Below are 19,835 nucleotides of genomic sequence, written 5' to 3'. Positions count from 1 at the left end.
TCCTTTTTGGAGCCTATTCAGACGCTTTTATTTTGAAAACTTCTCTTATTTCCTTTCTTAAACTTCTGTTACTTAGAGTCCTAACGGTGGTCTATGGTGTGAATCCAAATTTAAAAACCTCAATATAGTATAAACGGTCCAAAAGGGCCACAATCTTTGAAAAGAAGTCGAAAAATCGTTACATCTGTTAATCTGCTTCTAATGGTATAAGGGAGGTGAAACTGTCCAATGGATCTTTCTGAAACTTCTGGTCCAAATCTCTGGAATTTCTAGCGGTTGGCTGTGCCGCGATGATATTTATCACATATTAATAGAAGAAAATGCTCAGGTATCAAGAACAATAAAAATTCGATATAATACGGCAATTTTTTAAGCAAAAAAACTTGGATGAGTGGGGGTGGGTTTTGAATTTATTTTGAACGTTCTCGGAATCCCACACTCTTCTATTTTTAATATGTGATAGCTAGAATCCCAAGGTACATTCTATTGTTTTTACTAAAATTATTATTATTATTATTATTTTTTTCCGCGGGAGCCTATTTCTCCATGATCGAAAACAGATATCGATCTGGAACCTAATTTTCTATCGGGAAACCATGTGGTGGCTACTTGATAAAACAATTTTGAAACTTCTGCGCATACCGGAAGTAATCGAATTTTGTACTTTTTTCCGGAATTGAAAATCGGCTGTGGTTTCGTCAATTCTTTACCTATTTTTAAACAAATGACATTTTCGGAAACCCCAAATCTATTCCGAGATAATGGCTATCTCACATTTTTCAATTTCGAACATTCATCTATGGCTTTTGTCGTTCGAATTTTGAAAATACGTTGTTTACGAGACATTTTTGGAAACCCTGAATCTTTTCCGAGACAATGGCTATCTCACATTTTTTAATTTCGAACATTCATCTATGGCTTTTATCGTTCGAACTTTGAAAATTTAAATTTTTACAAAAAACTTTTTTATTTATGAATATTTTTTAGTCGTGTTTTACACAAAATTAACGAGTCATCTGACTTGGGGACAAGCGCTGTAATAAGCGTCCGGACACAGACAATGTCCGGGCGAATTGACCACTTTTGACAGGCCAAATTGCCTTTCGTCCAGACATAATTGTCCGACCGTGTTTTTGTAAAACATTAAGTCAAAAATATTTGAGTCTATCGCTATTTATTATTAGACTCGAAAGTCCAGGACCAAACATATCAATGACCCGAGTCATGGTGAAAATGTTACTATTTATATCTCGGCCGCGTGCAGATAAATTCTTCAATAATTTTTAGAATCGACTCTTTTACGCTGGTTATATCAACGACCCGAGTCATAGTAAAAATATTACTATTTATACATTGTATCTCTCTCGGCCGCGTGCAGATAAAATAATGCATAATATTGAGAATCGGCTTTTACACTGGTTATTTGAGTCTCGTAGACAGACTTTTTATACGAACATATCTCACTTTGTTGGACTTCCGATGTGAATGTAAATAGAAGAGCCGTGAAAACATGTCGAATAAAATAACTTCTTACTTTTCCCAACCCTCGGACACGGATATCCCGGCTAGTGGGACCGTTCCAGAAAATTCAAAGACTGTTATGTGTCTTATGTCTCTCATAAAGACACTTCTAAACGGGGGCCGTCGCCGTCACCAGTTCGAAAATAACAAACACGAACCGTAGAAAAGTGGATCAAAAATGACTTGGCAGATTCTGAACCATTTACGACAACTCAAGATGTCTATTCTTTAGTTAAATTTGAATCTTAATCAGAGTTTTTAGGATTTAGTCCCCAGCCCCACCAAAGAGATTAATGACATTATTATATGAATTATAAAGTTGTATTCCATATACATATAAAAACTTAAAACTCCAGGTTGTATGTGACTCATCAATTCATTTTATTAATAAATGTATGTATAATAATATATATAAACATAGTAAATTTCAACAGTTTTTTGGTTTAATATACTTTATAAAGTATTTGTCAGGCTGAAAATCTGAAATGTCCAGCCGAAAATCAGTTCAGCCAGACATGATAGAGATATCTGTCGGCACCGGAAGTGGCTTAATTTTACCAAAAACTACAATTTAGACAGTTAGGTACCATTTTTCGAAAGCAAATATTATTTTTTAAAAAAAACTGATATAACTAAAAGAGCGTGCCCTTTAAAGGCGCACAAAATGTTGGGCTCGTTTTTTTTAATTTCGATTTCATTTTCAAGCAAATTCGATTAAGAGGTGAAAAAAGGTGTAAAATTGACCTATTTACAACCCATTCAGGCTTTTCAGATTTTAAAATATTTCTACGTAACTTTTATAAACTTGTAGCTATAATCCATATGAAGAAAATGTATGTTAAAATTAGTTTGTAATATAAGCAGTTACCTAGAAACGGGCAAGTTTGCATACGTCACTGTTTTCGTTATTTTGCCTGTAAATTAGTCAATTATTATTGGATTTTCACAAAAGTGACACCATTTGATTCCAAAAGCAAGTATACGTCGTACCAAATTGATTACAATTTAAAATTGACATTGGAAGTGACGCCATTTTGTCAGAAAATGCATTTTTACTTTTTAAAATCAATATTTTTTTCAACCAAGAATTATTTAATATGTATTAATAATTTTAACTTTTGGTTTACATTCACATATTAATAAAATTCATATGGTCATATAGATTTCACAAAATTGTTTTTAACTTGTTCAGTTGCGGAGAAATAGGGGATTTTCAACAGGTCACTTTTCAAGGTTTTTGGTCCATAAAAGTGTCAATTATTCTTCAATTTTCATAAAATTTTCACTGTGTGATACCTAATGCCATTGACAATTTCATACAAGTAATTTAAGATTTTCATTATCACCGAAAGTAACATCATTTTGGCAAAAACTGTATTTTTAGCCTTCAAAACAGATATTTTATTCAAATGAGTCTGATTTGTAATGTTTTTAAAATAATGATATTTGATTCCAATCAACAAATAGATTGAACCCATACGATCATACAGATACCAGAAAATGGTTTCTAACTTGTACGGTTGCAGAGAAATAGACAGTTTTATACAAGTCACTTTTCAAGGTTTTTGGTCTATAAAAGTGGCAATTATTATTCGATTTACATCAAATTTTCACCATGTGATGCCTTATGCCATTTCTGATTTCATAAAACTAATTGAACATTTTCATTATCACCGGAAGTACTGTACACTTACATGTAACAAATGTATAAAATGAATTGATATTGCTGGATTTGGTTGATTCGGCGTCCATTTTATTTGATGTGTGCAATGCTTATGTGGAAACCTGTTTAATGGTTTCATTGGTACCGGAAGTGACATATGTTTAGGGTAACGTGGCACCGGTGAAACCCGTCATTACTGCAGCGCAGTTCTAGTTTCTATAACATAATTACACACAATATATGTATAATGGATTCGGATTTCCGTTATGCTGCTGTATTGCTAGTATTAGTTTTCAAATTTGTATGACTTATTGAAATTAGCATAAATTGGTTTAAACAGTATTTCTACGTATAATTACACACAATATATAGGCTATAATGGATTCCGAAACAAGCTATGAAGTTTATAAAATAAAAATGGTCTGTTTAAATTGCATAAAACATATAATAATTTTCAAAAGATTAATGAGATAATCTCTGTTAAACATACATTATGCAAGAGCTAAATCTGATTATTGCAAGTCTTTATTTAGGCTTAAGATGTCATAGAAATTATAAATTAGATCTTTATTTACACAAGCACAAAATCAACTCTGTAGACTCACGGATGGCTTGGATTCGGTTTGGATTTAAACAGGATTTCATTGATTGATTAAATTTTTAAATGGCGTCGTAAACGGAGATTAACCGTTACGTTGACGTCATACATCCAGAAATTTTAAATCAAGGCTAAATGGTAAAGTGTACGAAGTGAGGTCGCTGTTGAGTGAGGCCGCATGCCAGTCAATTTGATTGAAAGTTCGATATATACGGCCTTGATATTATGTTTAGTTGTGGTTAAAATGCGAGTTTGGATGTCGGTATAATACGCTTTTTTGTCACATGCGCTTACAGAAAAATTATGGAAATTGATAAACATCGCAGCTAACATCACCCCAGTTGAATTGCAGCCCCATTGGATCACTGTTTCCTATTTCATTTGTCTGCTTCGGGAGTTACGTTGGCCGACCAGTTACAGTACAAGAGTACACGCAGGCTAACAAGAAGTCAGCTATAATTATGTCTCATTGATTTGGTCCATTCCTTTCAAACTTTCGCTTCTTATCTATATTATATATTAAAAGTCTTATTTTTAATTTGTAGTAAAAATAAATGTGATACGAATTGAATTGCAACCCTGTCTCAAACCGAATAGGCTAACGGTACCACAGCCATTGAAAACGTTACTTGATAATCAAGATTATGCCTGTCAATCAAACGATCGGCCATTTTCGGAGACGGTGAAGAGAGACTTGATTTCTAGTCAAAAATTACAATGGTTATAACTTTGTTCAGAATAAAGTAATTTGACTGAAATTTTCAATATATTCTTCTTTCATCATCTATTTTTGAACTGTTATAGCAAGAATGGCCAACTCTCTATTAAAATCTCCCATAATGTATCTTTAATATAGTAACTGTGACATAAAAAAATGGAATATAATTAAACATAAATAACGTAGTTTACGTAGGCCTACATAAAAGTACATAATTATAGTCACACTATAGCCTAGATAAAACTCCCTTAAACTTAATTCAATATGAAAACCTCAGTTTCTAGTATTTTTTACCGTGTGGTCCGAATCAGCCTAGTGGTGGTCCCAATCAACCTGGAATGGGGTCCCAATCAGCTTTGACTTTTGGTCCCATTCAGCCATGGTCCCAATCGCTGAATCAGCTTGGATTCTCATGTTGCAGACTACCAGTATTGTTGTTGACTTTATGGAAGGGTATCGAAGCCAATATTAAATGCTCTGCGACAATGTCGTTTCCATTGATTATATGTAAACATGGCAACTTTCGCACAGCATCAACTTGCATATGCAAATGTAGGATATCACGTGACTTATTAACATATATGGAAACCCGACACAAGCACACTATAAGGATATTCACTGCACGACAAAAGATATCAATCTGGCACACTATAAGAAACTATCTAGACGACCGTGCGTAATTTTGAATGTGCCAGAAATAATTGATAGATTCAAGCAGCCAAAGAAACATACTTTCCAGTAATTTATAACACAATAACTGGAATTTCGTATTAATACCCGTATTTTTATATTTTAAACACCCACACTCTTTCCGGTCTCTCTATAAACAAAGTTGAGTAGCCTACTTTGATCCATTAAAAAAACAACAATATATAAGCATTGTGCCCAACAAATAAATAATATATTTAAAGAGAGGAATGACTATACATCTTTTACTATGGAAATAGAGAATTTTTGATTAAACCCTGTATCTTTATTTTAGTTTAGCTTAGTTCCCCCCCCCCCTTCCTTCACTTCAACTTTAATCTTATTTTGTAAAGTTAAGCAAATATGAATGTGCCAGAAATTTTTTGGGGATATTTGAAAAGAGCAATCAGTGATACTTAACATGGTATCTGGAATTTCGTATTTAGACCAGTATTTTTACATGAATACCCCTTTAATAGTGTGATATTTATTGGATTTAAATTATGAAAATACGATTGTACCAGAAAACTATTTACATATTTACAAACAGAAATGAATGTGATTTTCACTAATATGTAACATGATACCTGAAATTTCGTATTTGGACATTGCACAGTCCACCCCCAGTAATCATCATAAAGTGCCATCCAAAGTGTCAAGGTGAGTAAATTTTTATTGTGTGCTAGGCTGATTTCCTGTTATAGTGTCGTGAATATCCTTGTTCTGGCTTATAGTGTGCCAGGTTTCCGTATATGTTAATAAGTCATGTGGTATCCTACATTTGCATATGCAAGTTGATGCTGTGCGAAACATGCTATGTAGAATGCGTGAAGGACAAATGGGATGTGGAAGAGGGCAGTGGCTAAATACTTCGTTCCAAAATACCACGCTCGTCCCTATTACTTCTATACAAATGTAACGTGGTACGAGATTTTGGTACCACGTACTTTATAATTTTGGTGATTTTACCTTATTAAAAGCTAATTTTGTAAATTACAATAATTATTTAATGAATTTCGATGTTTTATACTATTTATAGATGATATTGACATTTAATGTTTAATATAATCTAATTCAGACAGTTGATCGTTCGGTTAAAATAATCGCCATTTAGGTACGGTGTAAAATTTATTGTAACCCATTTAAAAAGACCCTACGTGGTATATTGGACTACTTGTTAGATATGAAACAAACCGTAGCAGATAAAAACGTGGTACAATAAAATAGGATGATACGAAAGTGCAATGAGTTGATAAGTTAAAAAAACGTGGTACAGTAGAATCAAAGGCTGAGATAACAGTACCACGTTCGCTTACTGCTTCTATACAAACGAAATGTGGTACGCGACTTTGGCAAATTATGTTGATTATTTAATCCATTTTGATGTTTTTAAAGGCTATTATACTGCACCCCATTTAAAAAGACCATACGTGGTATATTGGGTAGATATAAAATATGTGGATGATACGAGAGTGCTGTGAGTTAATAGTTAATAAAAAAGTGGTATAATAGAACCCGGGGCTGAAATAACCGTACCACGCTCGCCCAACTTCTATGCAATGGAAACGTGGTATGCTCGCCTTACTGGTATAATAGAATCCAGAGCTGAGATAACCGTACTACGCTCGCCTTACTGGTTCTATACAAACGGAACGTGGCACGCGACTTCGGTACAAAAAACGGGTATAATAGAATACGAGACTGAGATAATTGTAACACGCTTGCCTTACTTCTATGTAACGGAAACGTGATTTGCTCACCTTACTGGTATAATAGAATATGAGACTGAGATAATCGTACCACGCTCGCCTTACTTCTATGTAACGGAAACGTGGTATGCTCACCTTACTGGTATAATAGAATATGAGACTGAGATAATCGTACCACGCTCGCACTACTTCTGTGCAACGGAAACGTGATATGCTCGCCTTACTGGTATAATAGAATTTAGAGCTGAGATAACCGTACCACGCTCGCCTTACTGGTTTTATACAAACGGAACGTGGTATGCGACTTCGGTACAAAAAACGTGATATAAAAGAATACGAGACTGGGATAATGATAATCGTACCACACTCGCCTTACTAGTTCTATACAAACTGAACGTGGTACGCGACTTCGGTACAAAAAACGTGGTATATAGTATACTAGAATTCAATACTGATCCAGATAACCGTACCACGCCCACCTTACTGCTTCTATAAACTGAAACGTGGTATACTCGCCTTACTGCTCCAATACAAATGAAACGTGGTACGCGGCTTTGGTACCACGTGCTTTTAATTATAGAGATTTTACATTATTTGAAGAAGACTTTGCAAATTGTGTTGAGTATTTAATCCATTTTGATGTTTTTATAGGCTATATTTACACTTTATGTTAAAATAAATTACATGACAGATAGTCGATTGTTCGGTTAATAATCATACGGTTAATAATACTTGTACTGTGTAAAAGTTATTGTACTATACCCCACTTAAACAGACCCTAAGTGGTATATTGGGCTATTGGCTTGATATGAAACAAAACGTGGCAGGTAAAAACGTGGTATAATAAAATATGAGGATGATACGAAAGTGCAATGAGTGGATAAGTAAAAAAAAAAAGTGGTACAATAGAATCCGAAGCTGAGATAAGAGTACCACGCTTGCCCTACTGCTTCTTTACAAACGAAACGTGGTACGCGACTTTCGCTTATTTTGCAGACTATGTTGATTATTTAACCCATTTTGATGTTTTTATAGGCCATGTACTGTACCCCATTTAAAAAGTGGTAAACGTGGTATAAAACAATATAAGGATTACAACAATTGGACGTTAAATAAAGCTATTTCACAAACACACAACAAACTCGCGGGTTGAAATGGTTAAGCTACTTCAGAAGAGTGCCATTAGGAAAAAGGCGGCATTCAACAACCAGTTTCCTACCGAATTTTAAGTCCCTTTTCAGTCGAAATTCATGTCAAAGTGTCATGGCTATAATAGGATCAAATCGTTTTACACAAGTTGACAAATTGTAGGCTACAGTTATCTCAGCCTCGAATTAAAAGGCATTTGGTACCAAAGCCGCGTACCACGTTTCCGTTGTATACAAGCAGTAAGGCGAGCGTGGTAGAGTTATCTCAGCCCCGGATTGTATTATACCACTTTTTTTTTACTATCAACTCATGGTACTCTCGTATCATCCACATATTTTTATACCCCGTTTTTACCTGCCACGTTTTGTTTCATATCTACCCAATCTACCATGAGTTGATGATTAAAAAAAAGTGGTATAAAACAATCAGGGGCTGAGATAATTGTAGGAAGCCCGTTTTACTGGTTCTATACAAACGAAACGTGGTACGCGACTTCGGTACAAAAAACGTGGTAACCGCGAGTATACCACGTTTCAGTTGTATAGAAGCAGTAAGGCGGGTGTGGTACTGTGATCTCGATCAGTATCGAATTCTACATTATTATGGTTTTTGTACCGATGTCGTTTCAGTTGTATAGAAGCAGTAAGGCGGGTGTGGTACTGTGATCTCGATCAGTATCGAATTCTATATTATTATGGTTTTTGTACCGATGTCGCGTACCACGTTCTGTTTATATAGAGCCAGTAAGGCGAACGTGGTACGATTATCTCACCCCCGGATTCTGTTGTACCTCCTTTTTTTTTCAACTTTCAACTCATGGTACTCTCGTATTATCCACATATTTTATCATACCCCCAATTTTCACCTGTCACGTTTTGTTTCATATCTACCCAATATACCACGTAGGATCTTTTAAAATGTGGTACAGTGTGTGGCCTGTAAAGACTAAAAGACATCAAAATGGATTAGATTATCAACATAATTTGCAAAATAAGCCAAAGTCGCGTACCACGTTTCGTTTGCATAGAAGGAGTAAGGCGGGCGTGGTATCGTTATCTCAGCCTCGGATACTATTGTAGCCTACCACGTTTTTTTTTACTTATCAACTCATTGTACTTTCGCATCATCCTCATATTTTATTATACCACGTTTTTACCTGTCACGTTATGTTTCATATCTAGCCAATAGTCCAATATATCACGTATAGGGTCTTGTACCACGCTTCATTTGCATTGGAGCAGTAAGGCGAGAATACCACGTTTCAGTTGTATAGAAGCAGTAAGGCGGGAGTAATAGGGTTATCTTAGTCTCGGGTTCTATTATACCACGTTTTTTTGTACCGAAGTCGCGTACCACGTTCCGTTTAAAAAAGTTGTATAATACAATCCGGGGCTGGGATAACCGTACCACGCTCACCTTACTGCTTGTATACAACGGAAACGTGGTACGCGGCTTTGGTAACGTAACCGGTAAATAAAATATGAGGATGATGCAAAAGTACAACGTGGTACGCGACTTCGGTACAAAAAACATGGTATAAGAGATAACCGCGAGTATACCACGTTTCAGTTGTATGGAAGCAGTAAGTCGGGCATGGTACGGTTATCTCGATCGGTATCTAAGTCTATATATTAACGTGGTAGGCTACAATAGTATCCGAGGCTTAGATAACGATACCACGCCCGCCTTACTACTTCTATGCAAACGGAACGTGGTACGCGACTTTGGCCTATTTAGGGTTTCACACTGCGTAGCTTGTGTGAAACACTATTGTTTTTGTTAAAATTATTATTCTTATTTTAAAAGCTTTCACATATGAAAGCTTATTGTTTCTGTTAAGATTATTATTATTATTTTTTTTTTTGTGTTTTATCCACAAATCGGATTTCTCAGAATCTAACCATAGGATCTTTCTGAAACTTTTACCTATCCCCCCAAAAATGGGTGGTGGCTGTTGATTAAATATATTTTCAAAACGTTTTACGCATCCGAAATCACCGAATTTAACGAACGAATGCATTTGACCTACAATGCTGTAACTTTGTGACTATTTGACCTACAATGCTGTAACTTTGTGACTATTTGACCTATTTTACTAAATCTTTTTTCTTTGAGTACCTTGAGACAATTACTTCAAACCTGCAGATTCAGACTTTCGAATTTCGAAAATTCGTCGCAGTGATTTCGAACCCATATTCATGACCAATTTGACCACTTCTTTAATAGTTGTACGATTTTCATGAAATTTAGCATGTAAGTAGACCTTACCGATGCGACTTCAAAAATATGATTAGAAATTTGCTAAATTATCTCCCCTTAATGAAATTAAGGATCAAAATTTTCAAAAAAATCATCGAAATATAGGTCAGAATGACCTAATTTTTTTTTTCGATACTAGACAAGTAACTACTGATTCATATACAAAATATGGAGTTTGTCGATCGAACCGGAAATGCCACCATCTTGAAACGTGAAAAGTCTTAATAAATTTTGCGATTTTGCACTTACAGACATGGGAGTTATATTTTCTGAATCCCTGAAGGAATGCCTAAAAAACGTTCAGAGCAGAGTTTTGATTTAGGTCAACTGATGGCCGCCATTTTGAAGTGAATATGAAAAATAGCTAAAAATCGACATTTACGGTCTTCTAAACAAACACAATAGGGCATAGTATGTTCAATACGTCTCCTATTTCTGAAATTAATACATTTCAGGATAGCCGGGATACAGGTCGAATGTTTGGTATTTGAATATTTCAAAAATTCGAATTTCGCCTTTGATGTTTTCCGTGCCGACAAGGTTGTTTTCGAGTGTAGACCCGCGCATGCGCGTCACAACCCTACTATCGTGCACACCAACTTGAAACTCACCGGGTATCTGGCTTATGGTCCCAAGCACAATTCCAAACAAGAAATTTTAGGGCCCGACCCATGGTGGGCGAGCGGTGGCCATTTTCCCGGGGGTACATAAAGTATTATGATATTGTATTATGACCGCCATCTTAGATCCATCTGGGTCCCTGATCCATCTTCACATACCAAACCACTCCGAAATATACCCAAAATTCCAAAATCGACCTTAATTTCTTTTGACTTCGCGCATGCGCCACGCTGGAACCAAAGGTACCATGACTACCAAATTCCGGCGAGGAACATTTCACGTTGGTACCTAGGTGCCCTGAAAAATTCAAGGCGATACCTGCATTTGTTCAGCTCATTTGTTCTTCATGCGATTCCTGTCGTTCGGCGTTTTCCGCCATTTTTGGCTTTAGTAATTGCGAAAAAAGTGGAATTTCGCCACGACACCGGCGCCGATTGTCCGAAAACCATGAAATTTGGACACAATACGCCCATTACCACCCCGGACTTTGTGCCTTACTCCCATTTTGATCCGATTAAAAAAAAAGAGTTTTAGCACAAAAAAAAAAAGATTTTCGGTCAACTGATGGTCTCCATTTGGAATTGAATATGAAGAACAGTGAAAAATCCACATGAACAGAACGTGAAAATAAACACAATAGGCCGTAATATGTTCAATGCGCTCTTATTTCTGAAATTAATGCATTTCAGGATAGCTCGGGATCAAGATCGATTTTTGGTGTTTGAAAATTTTCAAAATTTCGTATTTCGCCTTTGACCTTTTACGTGCCGACAAAGTTGTTTGCAGGACAATTTATGCCTTAAATTTTCAAAATTTACAAATTTAACCTAAATATTCGAACAGCTAAAGTCAATCTGATTCAAAAAATATTAGTTCCGTTCAAAGTTATTTCATTTATTTTTTTGATATTTTCCTGCCACTTTTTAGTTCTTTCCCGCCATTTTCGTTTCATGTTCTCATCCGTCCCGTTTTTAAACGGCTTGATCCATTTTTCTGAAACTTCTGGAACGGAAAGTCATTCAGATTACAGCAATCCAAGTCTCAGTTATTTCCCTTTAGTTTTCAGATTATTTTGTTGCCCGGGTGCAATGTTTCTCACTATATTTAGACTTGTAACTTCGCGACTTTTTCACCCATATTGATAATTATTTTTTGTTGTTCTTTTTTCTTTTAAGATACTTGATATAATCCATGTCACGTGACGATGAATATGAAAGCTTTCATATCTGCATGGGACAGTAGCAGATCTAGTTATTATTAAGCTTTCATATTACATATGAAAGCTTATTGTTTCTGTTAAGATTATTATTGTTATTTTTTTTTTGTGTTTTGTCCACAAATCGGATTTCTCAGAATCTAACCATAGGATCGTTCTGAAACTTTTACCTATCCCCCCAAAAATGGGTGGTGGCTGTTGATTAAATATATTTTCAAAACGTTTTACGATCCGAAATCACCGAATTTTACGAAGGAATGCATTTGACCTACAATGCTGTAACTTTGTGACTATTTGACCTATTTTACTAATTCTTTTTTCTTTGAGTATCTTGAAACATTTACTTCAAATCTGCAATTTCGGATTTTGGCATTTCGAAAATTCGTCGCTGTCATTTCGAACCGGAAGTTATTACCAATTTGACAACTTCTTTAATAGTTGTGCGATTTTCGTGAAATTTAGAATGTTAGTAGATCTTGCCAATGCGACTTCAATGATGTCCTTGGAAATTTTCTAAATTATCTCCCCTTGGTGAAATTAAGGATCAAAGTTTTCAAAAAAATCGTCGAAATATAGGTCAGAATGACCTAAAAAAAAAATTCGATACTAGACAAGTAATTACTGATTCGTACACAAAATATGGAGTTTGTCGATCGAACCGGAAGTGCCACCATCTTTAAACGTGAAAAATCAAAAAGGCTTTTTTGCTATTTTACTTACAGACTCGGGCGTCATATTTTCGGAATCCTGGAAGGAATACCTAAAAATCTATCGGATCAGAATTTTGATTTCGGTCACGTGATGGTCACCATTTTGAATTGAAAATGAAAAATAGAAGCAATTTGAAGGGCCGGGACTTTGGAACACAAGAACTCTCCTTCTAATTAAGCTAGAATGTTCAAACTTGGTGTAGGCGTTCACTAGGTCAATGTCATGATTGAGTTCAAAGATGAGCATTTTTTGCCTAGGGTAAGCAGAGATAAGCAAGCTGATTTGTTGATTCTTTAGGGCACGATGACATTGGTTATAATGAATGGAGGGCGATGAAACTCTTGTCAATCGAGAGGCTAATAGCTGGCCTGTTGTGTGAAATCATTGTATCATTTTTTATTCGAATTTCTCCTTTGATGTTTTCCGTGCCGACAAGGTTGTTTTCGAGTTTAGCTGGATTTGACTTCGTGCATGCGCTACGCTGGAACCAAAGGTACCATGAGTACTAAATTCCGGCGAGCAACTTTTCACGTTGGTACCTAGGTACCCTGAAAATTTCAAGGTGATACCTGCATTCGTTCAAGTCGTTTGTTCTTGTCACCTGCCTTTCGTCGTTTTTTTTCTAAGTCAATTTACGGCTTCCATGAGGGGAAAAAAGTGGAATTTCGCCGTGACACCGGCACCGATTGTCCGAAAACCATGAAATTTGGACACAATACGTCCATTACCACCCCGGACTCTGTGCCTTACCCCCATTTTGATCCCATTAAAAAAAAAGAGTTTTAGCAAAAAAACGATTTTCGGAATTTAATATTGGTTTTAACCCTGTACCCAGACAAGATATAGATATTATTATAATCCCTATGAAATATTTTAATTATTTACTGCTATAATATGAATTATCACTTATTCCCCGTTAAATAAATATCGGTCACCGGGTGCAGCTGTACAACTTCAAGGACCCTGGCTTCAAGTCAATTTACGGCTTCCATGAGGGGAAAAAAGTGGAATTTCGCCGTGACACCGGCACCGATTGTCCGAAAACCATGAAATTTGGACACAATACGCCCATTACCACCCCGGACTCTGTGCCTTACTCCCATTTTGATCCGATTAAAAAAAAAAAAGTTTTAGCAAAAAAACGATTTTCGGAATTTAATATTGGTTTTAATTAATTTTGAAATTGCAAATGCAAAGAGATTTTATCGCCTCTTCCGTATGTGATAGGTACTGGTACTATACACATTATCCTTAAAAGACAATTTTTTAAAATGACCGTAACGATGTATCGACACTAGAAACCGAAATCGCCTATTTTGACCTTTTTTGACTGCTGAGGCATCCAAATCTCTTGAATTTCTAGCGGTTGGCTGCGCCGCGATGATATTTATCACATACTAAATTGAGAAAAATCCTCAGATATCAAGAACAATAAAAATTCGATAAAATACGGCAATTTTTTAAGCAAAAAACCTTTGATTGTTGGGGGCGGGTTTTGAATTTATTTTGAACGTTCTCGGAATCCAACACTCTTCTATTTTTAATATGTGATAGCTAGAATCCCAAGGTACATTCTGTGCATATTTGAAGGCAATCGGAGCACAGGAACGTTGCCTGGGCAGAGCAAATCAAAGGCTTCTTCGTCTTATGACCTTAAACACTGCGTATAAATTTAAAGTCAATCGGATATTAACAGCAAAAGGGGGGCGACGACAATATACGACCACATTTCAATGTGGGCCTATAAAAAGTAAATCGTTGCCAATAGAAAAGACCCACCTTTCCCCCAACAACAACCATGTAATGCACTAGCTATAATGGGGATTTTTCTGGAACACAGCGAAATGGGTCTTTTAAAATGTTCACAAGTGTATCACAAGGAGGGTTTGCTTCTTCTCTATGGGACACCCGATACCACTTCTCAACGAGGAATTCAGTCACACAGCCAACACCATTTTGTATGTTTGTGTAATCTTTATTCAGTATAAATCAAGTAATACAAATAAAAAAATACTTGGATTGATGAAAACATAATTTTTGAGAGTTATTCATACATGTAGCATAATTGTTCTTATTTAAAAAATGTACATGATTACATGTTTGTCATAAACAACATTAAATAAACAATCATGTTTCTTCACGATAACAGTAACAGTATAACAATTGTATGAAATATATTTTCCTTTATTTTTTTTTATTTTTAGAAAGGCCACTTCCTTGGTTTAAAATATATCATAAATTGTAGTTATCTAACATATACTTCCATGTATGTTTAGCTAACAGATTACCACGTCGCCTTATCTAACAGAGAGTAAATGGTATACAATATCAAATTATAATCTACCAGCATTACTTGTTTCAGTAATTTAATCGTGTGTTATTCTTGTATTTAAGTGAGAAGAGTGAATAAACTATCATGGGTTGAAACAAATATATTGGAGTAGAAATAAACATTGTATATTGGTTTGCAAATAAATAATGGGTACAGATAATGCAATGTCATACAACATACTTTTTGGATTCGGTACAAATACAACCTTTTTATCATCAATGAAAATAATGTGATTTCAAAGTAACGATGAATAAAAAAACATTGCTTATATAAAGTACATGTAATTGGGTTCATTTAATTCACTTTGTATCTATAATATACATGTAGTATTAAACAATAAATATATTGATTAATGCCAATTCTATACAAATCTCATAGTTGTATTCATGTTTTCTTTACCATAACAAGAAACAGTACAACAGATTTAGTAACAATATATTCCTTTCTACATCCGTCAGAGTGGTTGATGATTCATAGATTCTAATAACCCCTTTTGAAGTTTATATGAAAGCTTTGATATCTGCTATGCAGATCTAGTTATTCTTCTTTTGTTTAGAGTAGATCTCAGCAACTCCTTGTCGGATCGTTACGATTTCTTCGGTTTTACTGGAAAAGAGGGTGTGACTTAGAGGATAAAGCTATTTTGAACATTCTGCGACAATGCGAAATGTCCGAAATCATCGAAGCAATCGTTTTTAGAAATATTGCAGTAATTTTAACAATAATCGTTGGATTTTAACTTTCGATACATTTTGGCATAGCCGGTTACACGGCACATAGCTACGCTACTTTTGATTTTTGATTTTCGGCAAATCTTTGCATACATTAGGCGCCAAATTTCGAAAATTTAACTATTTACAAACAACTTTTTTATTTATGAATATTTTTTTAGTCGTGTTTTACACAAAATGAATGAGTCATCTGACTTGAGCAAAAATTTGAATTTTTTTTGTCTCAGTAATTTTCCTTGGCCGCCATTGGCTAATTCAGTTTTTCAGTCCTAGATTAATTATTTATTGTTCAATTTGTATAAAACAAAGTTCATATGCTCCGTTGTCTCAATTGCCATTTTTTTTGTTACCGAAAGAGTTATCTGTCGGCACCGGAAGTGGCGTAATTTTACCAAAAACTACAATTTTGACAGTTAGGTACCACTTCTGGTATAACTGAAAGGGTGCGCCCTTTAAAGGCGCACAAAATGCTCGGCCCAGTTTTTTTAATTTCGATTCCGTTTTCGGGCTATTTCGATTAAAAGGTGAAAAAAGGTGTAAAATTAAGCTATTTACAACCCATCCAGCGTTTTCATATTTTAAAATATTACTTCGTAACTTTCATAAACTCGTAGCAATAATCTATACGAAGAGAATGTATGTGAAAATTAATTTGTAATATGCGCAGTTGCCGAGAAGTGGTCAATTTTGCATGAGTCACTCTTTACGCTATTGTACCTGTAAAAGAGTCAATTATTATTGGATTTTCATAAAAGTGAAACCATTTGATGCATAATGTCAATTGTGACTAGTTCAACTCAATTTAACATTTTCAATGTCACTGGAAATGACGAAATTTGGACAAAAACTGTATTTATAGCCATCGAAACAAATAATTTATTCAAATGAGTCGTATTTGTTGTTTGTTTAAGATTTTGATATTTGATTCTAATTAACTAAAAGAATGGACCCATACGATCATATAGATATCACAAAATGGTTTCTAACTTGTTCAGTTGCGGAGAAATAGGCAATTTTCAACAGGTCACTTTTCAAGGTTTTTTGTCCATAAAAGTGTCAATTATTATTAGATTTATTTTCATGAAATTTTAACTGTGGGATACCTAATGCCATTTACGATTTCATACAAGTAATTTAAGATGTTCATTATCGCCGGAAGTAACGTCATTATGGCAAAAACTGTATTTTTAGCCTTCAAAACAGATACTTTATTCAAATGAGTCTGATTTGTAATGTTTTTACAATTATGATATTTGATTCCAATCAGCAAATAGATTGAACCCATATGATCATACAGATACCAGAAAATGGTTTCTTACTTGAACGGTTGCAGAGAAATAGACGATTTTCTACAAGTCACTTTTCAAGGTTTTTGGTCTATAAAAGTGGCAATTATTATTCGATTTACATCAAATTTTCACCATGTGATGCCTTATGCCATTTCTGATTTCATAAAACTAATTGAACATTTTCATTATCACCGGAAGTACTGTACAATTACATGTAACAAATGTATAAAATGAATTGATATTGCTGGATTTGGTTGATTCGGCGTCCATTTTATTTGATGTGTGCAATGCTTATGTGGAAACCTGTTTAATGGTTTCATTGATACCGGACGTGGCATGTTTAGGGTAACGTGGCACCGGTGAAACCCGTCATTACTGCATCGCAGTTCTAGTTTGCAAATTATGTTGATTATCTAATCCATTTTGATGTCTTTTAGTCTTTACAGGCCACACATTGTACCACATTTTAAAAGGTCCTACGTGGTATATTGGGTAGAGATATGACACAAAACGCGGCAGGTGAAAAGGTGGTATGATAAAATATGTGGATAATATATTTCCCTCACAGAACACAGCATGACGTATGTCAGTCTTCATTAGCAGAACAGTAGGACGTTGAACTAAACCCCATATTTCATTTCATTTCCAATATACCACGTAAGGTCTTTTTAAGCAGGGTATAGTATAATAGCTTTTACACAGTATTATTAACCGTATGATCATTAACCGACCGATCGGTTATCTGTATTATAATTAATTTTAACATAAAGTGTAAATATGGCATATAAAAACATGAAAATGGGATAAATAATCAACACAATTTGCAAATTTTGCTACAAATAAATAAAAAAGACGTGGTACCGAAGTCGCGTACCACGTTCCGTTTGTATCTATAGCACAAGTAAGCGTGGTACACGGCTCTCGCAGCCCCGGATTCTATTACATCATATTTTTTTTTTAAATATCAACTTATGGTTCTTTCTTATCGTCCCCATTTTTTTTTTATATCACGTTAATTTTTACCTGCCACGTTTTGTTTCATATCTACACATATCTAATATTCCAATGTACCACGTAGGGTCTTTTTAAATTGGGTATAATAACGGTTACACCGTATTATTAACCGTCTGCATCAACCAACCGATCGGCTATCTGTATTATAATTTATTTTAAGATAAAGTATAAATATAGCCTATAAAAACATCAAAATTGATTAAATGATCAACATATTATGAAAAATTAGCTGTAATTAATGTAAAATCCCTATAATTAAATAGTAAGTGGTACCGAAGCAGCGTACCACGTTTCGTTTCTATAGAACTTAGAAGCAGTAAGGCGAGCGTGGTATTTTGAAGCGTGGTATTTAGCCCCTGCCATGGCAGAGAGCAAATGTAAAATGTAATGAGAGAAATGTAAAATGTAGACAACTCAAATAAATCATTTTCCCACAAAACAATTGTCATTTAACACTTAATATTTGAAGTTTTACATTTAACTCTTGCCTTAGAGATATTTTGACTTTATCAATACCGGTATTATGACTTTGTACATTGTACATTTTACATATAATCAATAGAAAAGACATTGTCGCAGAGCATTTTAATATTGGCAGCGATACCCTTCCATACGACTTCGGCCATCGGTGGGCATTTTCTGTTGTTACTGCGAATCTAAGTCTTAAGAGAAATTTTGATTTGAACATTGCACTGATGGTGAGAGTTCAAATTTACTTTATCTCTACTCAACCCAGCTTATTCTTGCGGCACTCACCTGAATGGCACTTTGTCTCATTGCGGAAGCAACATTTTCTCGGATTGCAGCAGCGGCACCTGGGTCTTGACGGTTTTTGGCAAACCGTCTTTGATTAGACATATTTTCTGAACAGAAATAGGCTTAATATCCTTCCTTCGATAATTTAATAGCCTACTCCCATGATTTAGAACTGTGACGGAAATAAAATCCGATTTACACTCTTTTCTGACAATTCTGGTTTCAGACCGCTTCATATAATTTTACATTGTTTGTGCTAGTTAAGCTATAGCCTTTATGTCTAATATTTAATTATATGTATGGAATAATATATTTCACTGCCTGCATTATCATTATTATAAACAAACTTTCGAAAAAAGTATGACTAGACGTACAGCAAAAACTGAAAGTAGACTTTGCAATATTGATATATTCCATCAAGCCTACAACAGTACAAGACAACTGAACTTTTTCGATCTCTTTTCATATCATAATTGTACACATAGAATTTTGTGCAAATCCTAGCTTTGTGTGCTATACAAATTGGCAACCTCTAGCGGCAGATTCGACCGGTCGAGCTGGCAACCGTTTCGTTGGTAACCTATTCAGAATAAAGACCAGAATCGCCCAAACTCATCTATATTTATCAACCAATAAAATCCAACGTTACATGTATAAAATGAAAGTAGAATATATTATACCGTACACTACTACAGTATTAAGCTATTCTTTTAGCTCTGAATTGAGGTGTAATTTTGGATTCTCGCACAAAATTCTTAGCATCTACTACATATGACCTGAAAGGTAATAAAATAAGCTTTCCAAATATAATTCATAAAAGTTGGCACGATCATATTAAAGGGGTGCACTCTCATCCTAAAC

General features: G+C 34.9%; 1 long non-coding RNA gene across 2 annotated transcripts in view; it reads right to left on the bottom strand.

Moving 5' to 3' along the window:
* The window catches only part of LOC130013671 (uncharacterized), a 91,269-nt gene extending 72,089 nt beyond the window's left edge, over positions 1-19,180 (bottom strand). For both annotated transcript variants that reach the window (XR_008788884.1, XR_008788883.1), the window contains exon 1: positions 18,975-19,180. This is a non-coding gene — a long non-coding RNA (uncharacterized LOC130013671). The remainder of the gene's footprint in view (positions 1-18,974) is intronic.
* Between the last annotated feature and the right edge of the window lie 655 nt (positions 19,181-19,835).

The sequence above is a fragment of the Patella vulgata genome, chromosome 1, assembly GCF_932274485.2.
Source record: "Patella vulgata chromosome 1, xgPatVulg1.2, whole genome shotgun sequence".
Classification (NCBI taxonomy): domain Eukaryota; kingdom Metazoa; phylum Mollusca; class Gastropoda; family Patellidae; genus Patella; species Patella vulgata.
This window is presented reverse-complemented; position numbering and strand designations above follow the sequence as displayed.